The sequence below is a fragment of the Lissotriton helveticus genome, chromosome 12 (assembly GCF_964261635.1).
Source record: "Lissotriton helveticus chromosome 12, aLisHel1.1, whole genome shotgun sequence".
Classification (NCBI taxonomy): Eukaryota; Metazoa; Chordata; class Amphibia; order Caudata; family Salamandridae; genus Lissotriton; species Lissotriton helveticus.
Window position 1 is genome coordinate 153783866 of NC_136073.1, and position 10736 is coordinate 153794601.

Consider the following 10736-nt stretch of genomic DNA (forward strand, 5'->3'; position numbering starts at 1 on the left):
TATATATATATATATATATATATATATATATACAGAGATAGATAGATAGATAGATAGATAGATAGATAGATAGATAGATAGATAGATAGATAGATAGATAGATAGATAGATAGATAGATAGATAGATAGATAGATAAAATATTGACTATGGCTAAATAAACATGCAAGGTTGCATAGATGAGATAAGGGGACATGTCTGGCTTAAGGCGCGGTTGCTCGTGCGATTCTTTGAAAGTGTTCAATTTAACTGGCTAATTAGATTAAAAGATAAGAAATTTACTTATAAAAGTACTGAATCTGTGCACTTGTAATGATGGGAGAGTTATACAGAAGATGAACTTGGTTATTCTAGTTGGAAGAATAATGCAGCTGATAACTTAACTAATTATAAGTAAGGCTCTGTGTTTTCCATTTTTACTGATTTTTACAGATAAATATAGACAGAAAAAACGTGTTTCATGTCTGTATTTATTTTTAAATGTGGATAAAAACGGAAATTGGATTGTTTTTTTAGTCATTCTAAAAACTGCCTGCCATGACTGCCTGCCATGACTGCCAGTCCAATAGATGAGTGGATTAATTGGTAAGGGGGTTAAAAAAGAAAGGAAATTTAGCAAAGAGGATTTAACAGCAGTAGATATGCACAAGGTTGATACAGAAATGTGCATATTTTCAAAAAAGTGCATTGATTTATCTTCTGCAATGTTCACTGCATTGAAACCTGGCTGGCATTCAAGCATCAGTGCATATTTATTGGTTAAATACATGTGGAAATATACTAATTTCAGCTTCATTTCTCCACAAACGCCAAAATAAACATGGATAAATACAGATAAAATTAGCAAAAAAATAAATATGGATAAATACAGATGGGAATGTCAAAAAAATAAATACCATAAAACCGGGAGCCCTAATAAGCAAAATATTTTTCAATTCATACTTACTTTTATTTATGTTGTAATTTGTAATGTAGGCAAGAAATTGTTTAGTATTTCCTTTATGTTTATGTAGAACCGGAGTATATAAACGTTTTAAAAATGGCGCTCATCAGGTGACCAATGCTGTCAAGAGCAGCCGAAACGTGTCCTGTCAATGCTGGCCTGATGGATTAAACTGATTTTCTTCTATCCCGGAGTGCTGTGCTGAAGCTGTGAATAAATATACATATATATTCAAGCATGTATACTAACTACGTTCAGCATTGTCCATTTCTGAGAACCGACGGCAAGCATCAGAAAGTATTAATTTTCAATAATGGACACGTAGAGCAACTTCTGAATTGAAGCAAGCATACCTAGACTGAGAATACAATACTTCAGTAATTAAAAAAGTACACGGACAAAATACGACACAGTGATCGAGTTTGTTCTGCAATTAACATGTTGTTTTCTTCAGTATTCCTACTGGGTTGAACCATGATTTGCTGTAAATTTATGCGGGACAAAAATAAAAACATGGCAGCGGTGGGATTCGAACCCACGCCTCCAGAGAGACTGGAGCCTAAATCCAGCGCCTTAGACCGCTCGGCCACGCTACCACTTGCTTCCTTTGCTTCCTCTTGTCTGGAAATAGACGAAAACAGGTCCATAGAGTTTCATTTATGTGCTCTGAGAAAAGAAGAGAAGCTAGGAAGCGAAAGCTACACAAGCCTCAGAGAAGGACGCATTTGTCAGGACTGACGGATTACACCGTTGACTATTTGCCAAAGCCCCGCCCCCACAGACCAACACTGGAGGCACACACCCCGCTGACGCGTCTTACCAGCAGCAAGCAACATTGTTGCACCCAAGAGAGTAGCGAGGCAGAAGTGTAACTAAGTATTGCAAAACTTTCTCACTGCTAAATTGAAACTCGAAGTTAATAATGTTCTTAAACTGGTGTACGCTCCCCATTGGTCAGTGTCAACCGTAGCTCTGAAAGAGTGAAACCAGCTGCCTGGACTGTTAGGTTTTTTGTCTGTGTTTTGAATTTAGTTGATATTTCTACAGAGCAAATCTAACTTGAGGCCTTGGAGAGAGGATGAGGGCGGCGAGGTTTCATAGACGTCTTTAGGGCTGGCCAAGAGACATTTGTAGCCTTTGGTTGTTGACCTCATGGTACCTTTACTACATACAATAGTGTTGGAACAGATTCAGGGTGAGGGTGCTAGCGAGTTCAGCAGCTACGCAACACTTCGGTGTTTCTAATGTATTTTATTCAATGAACTAGTGTATGAGAGAAACACATTTAAGGGGTAATGTGTGTGTGTGGGGGGAGGTGTGGGGGGTGGATGGATCCCAAAGACATTTGTGTAAAAATGGGTTCCAGTCAGGCCTTTGAAACATTTTCCTAAATATATTTGTTAAAATGAGGTAAAGTAAAGTCCACAATCACCCGTAAGGGTCTCTAGGCGCCGTCGGGAAGATTACGCGAGCTATTGCCCAGAATCACATGGTGCTGGGCCTGCCGCCGGAGCCGGGGATCGAACCGTGGTCCCCAGATCCCAGCGTCAGTCGCCCTGGCCGCGGCGCCACACCTCTTCCCTATGATAGCTTCTGATCATTTTATAGTGACCATATTCTCAAGTGCAATTGTGTCTGGGTATTAAAAAACAAAACAAAAAATAGCCAAAGGTTGTCCACCTCGGCTCTACAAACAGCCAGACTTTAGCTATACTTCACAGCTTATGGTGGTCTAATAGGAGCCTCGACAATGTATATAGTGTGTTACAATTTGCAGCAACTGCTAAATATTGTAGCCCTCTGGAGCTCAAGAGTGGTACTATGCCTACCCCTGCATTAGTTCCAATCTGAATCATAAATGCAGTGCTACAATATATTTGAGGAAAAGCCAGCCATCAGCAGCATTCGACACCATATCACATCAAATCTTGCTCAGGAGACTGAGTGATATAGGTGTCACTGGACTTGCCTTGGAATGGCTAACCGACTTTCTTACAGATAGAACTCAGACAGTTAATTTGGGTTCCTACCATTCCAAAACCTCAGCAGTCACCAAGGGGTCCCCCAGGGCTCATGCTTGAGCCCTACCTTGTTTAACGTTTATGTGGCACCCTTGGCTAGACTGTTGAGAAAACTGGGATTCATCCCCATATCTTATGCGGATGATACCCAGCTACTCCTGCCTATAGACAAATCTGACCCCAACTGCCAAACCATCTTTGGCAATGGTATGAAATCTATAGCACAGGGGATGAAAAACAATTATCTCCAGCTGAATGCCACAAATCAGAAATAATGCTCTTTGGTGAAGCCACCTTGGTTTGGTCACCCACCTGGTGGCCAGAGGAATTGGGCCCTACTCCCTCCCCGAAATCAGTGGTTAAAAATCTGGGAGTTCGCTTAGACCATAAACTCACTTTGAGGGACCATGTCTCCACAACCATCGGAGACTGCTTTCATGTTCTCAGTATGCTTAGAAGAGTATTTCCTTTCTTTCCTATGTCTTCTAGGAAAACTTTAATACAGGCGCTAATTCTTAGTCGCCAGGACTATTGTAATGCTCTTTTAATTTCAGCTACTGACAAGGATATTAACAGACTGCAGGTAGTTCAAAATATGGCTGCTCGCCTTGTAGCTGATGCCCCACGTAGGACAGCCTCTCTCTCTTTGCTTGAGAAGCTACATTGGCTGCCCATACGTAAGAGGATCCATTTCAAAATCTGCTGTATGGCCTTGAAAGCTGTCTCCAACCTGGGTCCTAGCTACCTGAATGAGAATTTTGTAAACTATGTGCCTAGTAGATCGCTTCGATCTGGAGATAAAGCCCTCATAAAGGTTCCACGTATTAGAAAATCACAACAAAGAGGCAAGGCCTTTTTCCATCTTGGCCCTCGGCTTTGCAACAGTCTCCCCATTTGCTTGTGACAGTGCCCTGACTTCCTGATTTTCAGAAGACAATTAAAAACTCTGCTCTTCTGATCTGTCTGCCGGAGTGTTATGGAGTCTTAGCGCGGAGATACCATTATGGGGTGATTCATGCGCTCTACACATTTTAAAATAAAATAAATAAATAAACATGATATGTTCCTCCATAGCTGAATAATCAAGTCAAAATAAATAAGGGCCAGGATGAGTAAGAGTTGTACGGTTAAAAGCACCCTATTAAATTCTGTGCCAAGAAAAAACAAGCATTTGCAATGCAATAGGTCTCGCATTTACACAAGTTTGAGCTATTGACATTGCAAATAATAATGCCTTTTATTTTTGTTTTTAAAACATAAATAAAAGGCATTGCCATTTACAATGCAATAGCTTAAAATTGCCTAAATACGAGACCTATTGCATTTCAAATGCTTGTTCTAGCCAGTCACTCGAGAGGTTAAGAGCGTGATGAGTCTGAAAGTAGGTCACCTGTATTCTGTGACGAGTCCCAAACAGGGAAGAACGTGGCCACGATTATTGAACATCTCTGAGATATGTTTGTCTTCGGTTGAGAAAATATATGTAATGCATTGTTCCTCATCACGTCCACAGACATGGAAAGCAGTGCAATTTGGTGCTAGGCTGGTGTGTTTGGGCTGCTTCAGGACTCCTTTTGACTTTTCCAATGTTTTCCAGTGTTGTTATTATTTATTGTATACTGCATTTTTGCAAAAATTCAAATTAAAAACACTATACTGTATACTTGCCAAGGCCAGACCTCTGGACTTTGCCACTTTTTGTTTAACGTTGTCCTACCAGCACTGCTGCTACACTGTTGCTTGCCATTTACAAGGTAAGCAAGGTACCCACTAGTACTTGGGGGCGGGGGCTGGGGTGGGGCCTCGTAGGGCTGAAAGGTAATGAGACAGGCAGTCCAGAGGAGGCCCTATATGAAGAAGCGGTGTTTATGGGATAGAAATGGAGGGTGGAGGGGGTATACCTGGAATAGGAGGGTGAGATTTAGAGAGATAGTGGGGTTACCTCGTGCCACGACAGAATAAACCCATTTGCACTGGGGAAGAAGTGTTAAATCCGGAGTGGCACCTGATGGAAGAGGACCAAGAGCGGAGGAGAGCTACACCCTGTGGTGGAGGTCTGAAGGCACCTGGTCTGAGAGAGGGAACAGTCCTGGGGTCAGGGAGATCCTAAAAAAAGACTGTGAAGGAGTAAACAGTAGGGAGAGACTGCGCGGAGACCTGTACTGGGCATCAGTGGAGTGTAAACAGGGGCCCCCTGCGAAGGGCAGGTAATCAGCACTCTGAGCGGGGTCCCTGTGGGTAGCAAGAACCGTCTAGAGATTGGGAAAAGGCTGCCAGGTGACACCATGCCTTCCGTCAGTCCAGATCTGGGCTTTAGGTGGCGATTATTTTGTATTTTAGCTTCCCTTTGTTTTGTATGAGTCTATTAGTCCCTGCATGCTGCGAATGACCTGTTGACTAGGAATCCGATATTGGCTGAAGAAGTCCGCCCTGACAAGATGTTGAGCAGCTTCGAATCTCGGAGTCGGCTCAACATCTCGTGATTCTGGGCAGATAACTTCTTCTCCCTGTACCTTCAAAAAATGTACATGTCCATGTGTGATGTAACTCGTGCTCATGTAAAGCGCTCCAGTACCTTTGAGTCGCTTACACGCTACATAAAACTGCAACAAAAAAAAATGTGCACGTATGGCCGCTAACTTTTTGTCACAAGGCAACGTAGGTTAGTGGTGCTTTTGAGGAAATCATATCACGTTGGTTCAATCAAAACTTCAAAAATGTGGAGTTGGACTCACTTCCAAAGGGCTCTCTGTCTCTTTCTGTTCAAGAATAGACAACACACAAAATGGAAACTCAACAGTCAAGCTAATGTACGTTTACAATTGATGCGCGCATTGTTGTGCAACACGACGCCGCCAGCCTGCTTCCGGGTCCGACATGCTACAGAATATGCCAAGAGTTACTCACAGCTCTCCTTTATTAATAAATCAATCAATCAGGATTTATAAAGCATTGATAATCACCCAATAGGATATCCAGGCACTTGCAGGTGCCGAATGCAAATTTAATTTATTAAGTAAAGTGATCGCAAGAAGTAATACATACAATTTGAAAATATAAGTGGGTTTTTTCACAGACTAACCTTGTTAAGGAAAATGTAACATCAGAAAATCTCAAAAAGTGATGATATCTAGGACAATATAATCATGTTTAGGGCATGCCCAAGGCAGTTGGACCTCTCAGCTGCCTTCAATGCCATCCACAATATCACTCTTATATGCACCTAGGAGACTTGATAGGGATTCACAAGCAATATTCTTCACTGGTTTGCCTCCTGCCTTTTCCGATTGATACCAGTTTGCCCTCATGGTTACCCCCAGGTCCCAAAAGATCTCCATGACTTTTTGAGTCCACTAGGGTTCCATACTTGTCACTGTCATCTTCAACTTCTACATGGAACCACCTGGTGCTCTACTCACAGACAACACCATCAGGATTCACTAATATTCAGATGGTATACAACTCTAGCTTAAAGCTTTCACTGCTTCAGACGTCCATCACCTCTGACACTGCCCACACATCATCCAGGCCTGAATGTGCAGTGCCTACCTGAAGCTCAACCTAATAACAGCAGCATTCCTGTTATTTTCCAAGAACAACAAACAAGAAACTGTACAGATCTGGCTCAATGACATGAACCTTGATGGCTTCGCACCAGCAATTTCACTGAATGCCACGTCACTTGCATTAACCCTGGACACCAACCTCACCCTCGAGGAACGCATTATCAAAAAAGCAGAGACGACCTGGTAGGAGCTCTATCTTCCAAAGAAAATGAAACTGATCTGTCTAGAAAGCAACTTCAATACTGCTGTTAAAGCCCTCGTACTCTTGCTTCTGGATGGTGGTAACGTGCTGGTCCATGCCCTCCAAGACTCCACACTGACACCCTTTAGGTTAACCCTACACACACTTCATTCAGGGCCTGAAGAAATATGATCTCATCACCCACATCCTGAGAGAACTCCATTGGCTTCCCATGCCTACTTGCACCATCTTCAAAACTAGCTACATCGTTTACATTTTGCAGACAAACTCAGCACACTCAGCTATCAGCACACCCGCATCCAGGACAATATAAGACTACAAACCAAAGAAGTGCAGACAAGATCTGGAACAACATCCATGTATCCATCAGATTGGCCCTAATACGGCGCCAATCTAGGAAAGAGTTGAAGACGCACCTATCTAAAGAACATTATGGGGCATATTCACAAGCCTCTTGCGCTACCGAAGCGTCAATTTTTTTGACGCTCCGGTGGGCTTGCGCCATTTCCCATATTTACAAGGTGGTGCTAGGCCACTTGACGCCACATTGTAACTATGCCCCTTTCCGCCGCAGCCCGCTACGGCAAAGGGGCAGGCAATGGGTGTTGCTCTGGGCATTCCACATCAACACCCATTGCTTTTTGACACTGCCCCAGATTTACAAGGCAGCGCCAAAAACTAAGACCAGGTAATACCTGGGCTTAGAATGGCGAGACGAGGAGAAATTATGTATTTCTCCTCATTTTTTGCTCTTTCCATGTGTGCTGCACTCTGTCTATCACTGCTTGTCTTATAGTCTGTCCAGTGCACGTGCTCTATGGAAATACCATATACATACAGAGCTTGGAGGAAAATCTGGAGGTAACCCCCTAGAGCAGCCATAACGTTATGTCGCAGATGGTGCTTCAGTGAGAAGGCAGCACATCAATAAAGGTGTATGGCAGTCAGGCTGGTGCAGAAATGTTCTGGTTCCCATGGGGTTTGGATGAGATATAAAATAGCGCAGCGTCTACTGTAATTGAGACAAGATTAGCATCATCAAAAGGTTTGCAGTAAAAGAAAAGTAATGGAAGGACGGGGCACATACCAGCAGTGCCCTGTTGCCCTCACTTATTCCGCATGCTTTCAGACAATGAATAAAAAATAGCAACATGCATCACTCAAAGTCTGTGGCGGGTCACAGATGTGCGGTAATCAGTCAGTGCGCATTTCTACCCTCTTTTCTCAATATTATGGAGCTAGGAACGGGCCCCCCAAATTGCTTAAAAAGAGCCCAAAAGCCTAAACAAGGGACGCTTGGTAAAATCCTCTTTTCCTGACTCGCCAAGATCGGCCAGGACAGATCCAGACTTTCTAAGCCAGCTGCTCTCTAACCGCTATATGTATCAACAAACCATTTTGCATTTCCTAAATAGCGAATTTTAAGGAATCGCTATTTAGGAAATGCAAAACGGTATGTATGTACAAAATCGCTTTCCAATAGCGATTCCTTAGCATTCCTTAATTTGAGATTAGCAAATTGTCAATCGCAAATTACCCCTTCATTTCCATGGGCCAGGAGGCCCATAGGAATGAAAGTGCAATTTGCAATTAGCACTTTGCTGATCGCAAATTAGGGATGTTTCCAAGGGTGCAGGGGTGTCTCAAGAACACCCTGCTGCACCCCTGAAAAAGACATTTGGGGGCATATGGCGCACATACATGCCCTAAGGGCATGTATGGGCGTCATATGGCACCTTTGGTTTTTATCAAAAATGATTTTTGATAAGAATTCGCAAATTACCACCAACTAGAAGTTGGTGGTAATTTGCTACTCCTTAATGGCATTTTTTGCATTTTATTTGTTTGATACATTGCATTTAAGGAATCGCAAAATTTGCAATTCCTTAAGTGCAATCGCAAAATAAGGATTAGCAAATTTTGCTAATCCTTATTTTGCATCAAACTTGTTTGATACATTCCATTTGTCTATTTAGCATTCGCAAAGGCCGAAATGCTAAATAGCTTGATACAAATAGCTTGATACATATAGCGGTAAAAGCCTTCCTGGGGGTGTGTCTTAATATTTACATCTGAAGTGAGTGTTTGCCGTTTAACTCTGTGACTCGATGAGGATTGCGAATAGGGAACGGCACATTTCCTTAACTAAACAGAATAGTGTTAATCCAAAACCTCATCTCGCTGCGAGCAGGATTCGAACCTGCGCGGGGAAACCCCATTGGATTTCGAGTCCAACGCCTTAACCACTCGGCCATCGCAGCTCGCTGATCATGACGTCAGTCTTGTTGTATACGAGGAATGAAACGCAGGACGACAGCCAGCAATCAGCTCCTTTGTAGAAGTAAAGCACAATGAAGCCTATCTATTCTCGCTAGACATTGCACAAAGTGACCCCCCCCCCACACACACATACATTGTAAGGCGAATATCTTTTAAATATACACAGTATGCACTAGTCCTAAAAGTGAACGTATACAAACACTGTCTGTACACTGCTGTAAGCAGGAGCCCACATGATTACACTGAACCCAGGAACTCTGGCATCTGACCAGTGCACTTACTACCCTGCACATCACACAATCTAAACCTAACAACCCCTACGTGTACACCCGCACCGAACTCTGCAAATCTAAGGATGCCTAGGCATACTCTGAACTCTGTAACTCCGAGGGCTGACCTGACCTGCACATATGTTACACACTGTAAAACGAACAGATTTTACACATATACTGTACACCTACCCCCGGTGGCATAGATATACAAAATGACTGATTGTAGGCGTCACAGCCGCTGGATATACACTGAACTCAATAAGGCAGCGCTCGCGTGACGTTGGCATTCACTGCAAAATTAAAAGCCACTGCGTAAACGTAGCAAACACCTGTACATACTCTACACACAGTAAGCTATCAGCAATGATGTATGCAGTGTACACGCACACGCCATGCACAATGTAACGCTAAAAGCACCTGTGTATCGACACTTCAAATAAACCCCAGCTGCTCCTGTGTGCATGGGGGCATCAGCTCCTGTTACCCCCGCACTCATCGGTAACACCGTCAGCTCCTGTGTGTACACCCTTCACAGAGCGTCCCTCCCAAATTCGCAGTGACGTGGCAAGGGTGCCGGGGCCCTAGCACAAGAAAGAAACAAGGGCCCCAGTCCCTGGTTTAGCACTAAATAAACTGCTATAATTGGGATACGCGGCCGGGCCCCGGTGCCACTGCACACGCCGCACTATTGATAGCTACGCCCCTGCCACTCCGATGTGTACTCACAGCACATGGTAAACCCAGCAGCCCGATGCACTTTTATAGCACGTGGTGCTTCCAAGGGCGTGTATACATATATACTTTAAGCATTAACCCTTCGGAGTCACAGTCCACGCCTTGAAGCGTACGGATTTGTAGATAAGTACATGAGTTACGTATTAACCATTGCAGTTCTCATATGTACGCATAGAGATGGACTGTATACAATTTGCCCTGTGTCTAATCACTGTCTCACCCAAAATATTTTTATATAAAATTAGACGCTGTAAGCAGGATTCGAACCTGCGCGGGGAAACCCCATTGGATTTCGAGTCCAACGCCTTAACCACTCGGCCATCACAGCAGCTGTATACTCATGTTTATGTTTGTTTCTACGAATATGGAGTCCCTGGAAAACGCGTGCGAGCGCATCCACGTGTCAGACACGAGTGTATTCACTATTCATTTATACACATTCAAATAGTGAAATCGCCTGATAAAATGAAGTTGGACGTGCATACAATGCGCTGCGCATGGCAGTGACAACAGGTCCCGTATACGTGGAATGCACGCAGGAACTGCAACTGCGCAAACATTCCTCCTCGAGCCTCAAGTGGAACTTTGTTCTATGTGTTGCATTGTCACGTGGCTCGGGAAATATGGGCACTCTTTCACAGATCCCTGTGAAATATGGGTTGCATCACGAAAATTACAGCCCCCAAACCCTCTTCAGCGCGTTGCCATTGTCAATGACA

The 10736-nt window shown here is 43.5% G+C and overlaps 3 non-coding genes across 3 annotated transcripts; all 3 read right to left on the minus strand.

Moving 5' to 3' along the window:
• Positions 1-1455: 1455 nt before the first annotated feature.
• On the minus strand, positions 1456-1537 carry TRNAL-UAG (transfer RNA leucine (anticodon UAG)). Its single transcript has one exon. It is a non-coding gene; the product is annotated as a tRNA-Leu (tRNA).
• A 7372-nt stretch (positions 1538-8909) lies between these two features.
• TRNAS-CGA (transfer RNA serine (anticodon CGA)) lies at positions 8910-8991 on the minus strand. The gene has a single exon. It is a non-coding gene; the product is annotated as a tRNA-Ser (tRNA).
• Positions 8992-10263: 1272 nt separating this feature from the next.
• On the minus strand, positions 10264-10345 carry TRNAS-CGA (transfer RNA serine (anticodon CGA)). Its single transcript has one exon. It is a non-coding gene; the product is annotated as a tRNA-Ser (tRNA).
• Between the last annotated feature and the right edge of the window lie 391 nt (positions 10346-10736).